This window comes from Triticum aestivum, chromosome 4A, assembly GCF_018294505.1.
Source record: "Triticum aestivum cultivar Chinese Spring chromosome 4A, IWGSC CS RefSeq v2.1, whole genome shotgun sequence".
Lineage (NCBI taxonomy): Eukaryota > Viridiplantae > Streptophyta > Magnoliopsida > Poales > Poaceae > Triticum > Triticum aestivum.
The window spans coordinates 618,291,782-618,295,695 of NC_057803.1; the positions used below are offsets into that span (position 1 = coordinate 618,291,782).

The 3,914-nt window shown below is 48.0% G+C and overlaps 1 pseudogene; it reads right to left on the reverse strand.

Annotated features, from left to right (window-relative positions):
- Positions 1 to 2,334: 2,334 nt before the first annotated feature.
- Positions 2,335 to 3,509, reverse strand: LOC123082659 (uncharacterized; annotated as a pseudogene).
- Between the last annotated feature and the right edge of the window lie 405 nt (positions 3,510 to 3,914).

The following is a 3,914-nucleotide window of genomic DNA, read 5'->3' on the forward strand; positions in this document are numbered from 1 at the left end:
TAGGGAGGGTGATGCTGTGGCTGTGAACTAGAGCACACGCATGTAAGGAGTGTTGTAGCAGAAGACAAAATGCGGTCCCTGTTAGAGGAAAAGGTGGCAGGCAGGCAATGTGTCCAAGTGGATGCCAGATCGACCGGCGATGGTGTCTTGTGTACACTGGCATTGATCAGTTGTACACATATTCCTCCCTCAAAACTTGAACGGAAAGATAAAATCATTTCGTCCAAAATGCATATGGCTCGTGTCAATGAAACACAAAGCAACCCCAAGAGCCGGCTCAATCGATCTTAACAAATTTTGGCAGCCAAAATGATTCCACCATAGTAACCGGCTGTGTCCGTCCATCCGGAATAGAGCAAGCATTTTCTATTCAAGTGTTGGTGCTATCTCTTCCCCAATTTGCGTATATGACAGATTCTAGTCAGCTGCCAAAGTTTCTTGAGCGTACGGGTCGATCGTGCAGTGTGCTCTTGTGCCTCGTATTTTTTACAGTATCAGAGGATTGACCACATGAAAGCATAGTGAGTTAGGTGCAAAAAAAAGGTGGTGAAGATGGCCAGCGACATTTTGTGGATCTAGATCTGAGGACATGCATATGTAGAGAATTCCAAGTATCAGGAAACCTTGCAAGCATAACATTTCCTTCATCAATGCAATAGGGGGGGGGGTCACGATTGAAGACTTTATTGATTATTACTATAGTGTTGCTAATTTCGCAGCAACAAATACTCCCGTAATGCCGGGGCTTAATGATGCGTCTCAATGCCAAAGAAAACCCATGAATTCTTTTTGCACCTTCCAATCCTTCGAAGGGCTCCTGGGAGGCCAAAGGTACTCGGTCAAATTTCGTCGGTACAAGGTGTGTATTGTCAAACCTTAAATAATCAACTGCGGAACAAAAAAGATAAACTAATTTTTATGCAATGTTCGATTCCACCCTAAATGGTCAGTAGAGATTAAACTTTTGCTAAATGTTTTTTCTTTTCTTTTTTGATGATAAATATTAAGTTTATTAGTTTTGTAGTACATGGGTAGCTTAATGGTTTCCTGAAGTAGCTTAAAGATAATTTGGCTAAATACATGATGTAGTTTTTATTTCAAGCAAGAGATTATTCATTATTCTTAATGAGAATACAAGGTAGATATAAGTTTTGTGGTTGTTGTAAGAAAAAAACAGTCCGATTAGCACTACACTTGGCTGCTTGATACGAGTTTTCGAATGGCACTAGCACGTGATGCTGCCACGACACCACCGGTCCACCACTCGGACCTTGCTGGCCTTCCTTGCTATGGTCTCCCTCGCCAGTTCAAGTTCTAGGGAGGACGGGTCGATATTCTCGGGAGACCGGAGAGGAAGGGTTCAGGTTGCAGGCTAGGGTTCGGAAAGATAAAGCTAAGATGATGGATGGAACATATATCTCACAAAGAAAGATGGGCGAGTCTAAGAAAGATGGGAAAGTTGAGGCCTTTGAAACATTGGGTGGCGATGCTTGACAATGTTATTAACTTCTATCGTGACATATCGTTTGATCTCCTCGCCTGATGGTTGTAGCTCCTGTCGAGACTGTCTTAAATTTTACTTTGAGGTAGTGACTGTTGCCTGTGGGCACGGTCTATGCTTTTGCTGGGGCAGCGCGTGTGCTGTTTTATTCCCCGCGTACTTGTAAACAGGATGAGGATCTTTGTGTGGTTTCGTTTGGCAATGCAAATGGAACCGGGGCTTTGAGCCCTTTTCCTCTAAAAAAAACTTCTATCGTGACCTATGATTTGTGCTGCTGCTCAAGATGTTTACACTGCTACATCGAACTTCCATTGTTGCCTTCATGGGCGTTTTAGCGGTCATATATTGTTAGTTTGCGTTCTTTTGCTAATGAATTGCTAGATGTTGGCTCTTTTGAACTTGTTAGGCTAGTGGTTAGGTACCATCAGATTTTTGCACCATAGTGCATGCGTGGACGCCGTCAATGCACGGTGGGTTTCTTGTTAGTGCTTTAAACCCATTTCTTCCCGTTCTCATTTCCGGGATACCTTTGTATGCTGGGCAGATGTATATCCTTTATGATGACTAATGGAAATGGCTGGGATTAGGCCTGCTCACACACACGAAAAAGGAATGCTTACACTTTTCGATGAACATAATGCTTTAGAGCTAGGTGTTCTTGCAGCAAAGTACATGCACCGATCTCATCAGACAAGATTTTGTTTTTGATTTGTCAAGTATTTATTTCACGCTTAGGAACAGAGGAATTGTATCACTAATCACTACGTAGTCTAATATGAATATATGATAAAAGAATATCAATTACTTAATCTGCTGCACATATGGATGGCTTGTTCATCAACAATGTGCAATCAACAAGACATACACGCACACTCGGATGCAAGTTCCGCACTTTCCGTCACACACACGCACACTCGGTCCCCACGTGCAACGACGACGTCGGCGGGGCAGGGCATGCCACTTCCATGTCGTCGCCGAACAGCTCCTCCCATGTGCATTGGAAGCTGCCGTCATCCTCCTCCACCGTCTCAACGCCTTGGTGGACGTCGCCATGTTTGCCGGCCAAGGACTCCTCCAATGTACAGTCGCTGCCATGCTCGGCCGCCTTAGTATTTCCCTGGAGCGTCAGTCCTAATTCTGGAAGCATGTTGGTGAAAAACCCGCCTGGATCCATGCTGCCGTCGTCCACAACTCCAGGGGGCAACGTCTCGTCTTGGTCGGACATGAACGAACGCTCGAACTCCCGAAGCGTCCCGCCGGCGGCATCTTGTTCTTGGATGGTCTGTTGTTGGCGGCGTGGGGTTTTGGGACGTGGAGCCTCTGGATGTTGGACCTCGGTGGCCGCCTTCCTCTTCCTCTTGGAACCGGGGGCGTTGATTACCGATGCGTAGGTATTCTCCTCTTGTGGGGTGAGACGTAGATCTTGCATAGCACCAGTCCGGCCGCACCGTCTTGTTCGTCGTCGTGGTCGAGGCCGTACTCCTTCATGCACCACCCAACCCTGGTTCTAGCTGCTCCAGGCCTCTTGATCCCAAAGGAAAGATGGTCGATGAGGCCGACCCGTTTACCTTGAGTGTCTAGCACGGGCTTGCTCTTCTCCGAGTGCCAGTTGTAACCCTCGTCGTCATCGACGACACGCTGTCGCCTTCCGCTGCGGCCACCTTTGGTCTCGTGACGACGGAGCGGCGAGAAGAAGTACCACACGCCTCCTTTCCCGTCGTCCTTGTCGGAGCCAGGCGCGTGGGCACGGTTCTCGATGAGGTCCCCGGGTGGCGCGGAGTAGACGTCGGCTTCGTGGATGAAGCTGCTGAAGCGGCCGCTGTCTGCTCCGGCGATCTTCTGACGGAGGAACTGGTTGATGAGCTCGTGATCCTGGGGACTGAAGGTGGAGCCGACGGGAAAGAGCTCGTCATGGCCGGCCATATTGAATCGCCTTCCCTTGATGAGAGCTAGCTAGGGGACGTACTTCTCGTCGCCTTGATCGGAAGGAACTAGCTAAGGAAGGTCCGTAGGTGTGCAACCCTAGCTAGGTAGGTATATATATATGGATGGATCGCGACACAGGGCTATGTACGTGCCTTCCTTGATCAATACACTACTAGAGTGCTTCGGACTCAGGAGCGTCTTCAGTTCGTATACGGATTGCTAGCGTACGCATCTAGTGTATATACGGTCCGTGAGGTGTATGTGATGGTTGTGGCGCTGCAACGTAAGCGTAGAACGACCGCGGGTTGAGGGAGCGAGCAAGCTGGGATTCAGCTCGTTTGGATCCATGCACTGCACGATCTCTCTGTCAAGCGGACGTAAACGATCGATCTAATTCAATGGATCTCTCTCTGTCAAACGCACTGCTTCGCCACGCAAACATCGATCTAATCATCCTTAATTAATAAAGTGCTTCCCGTCTTCAGTT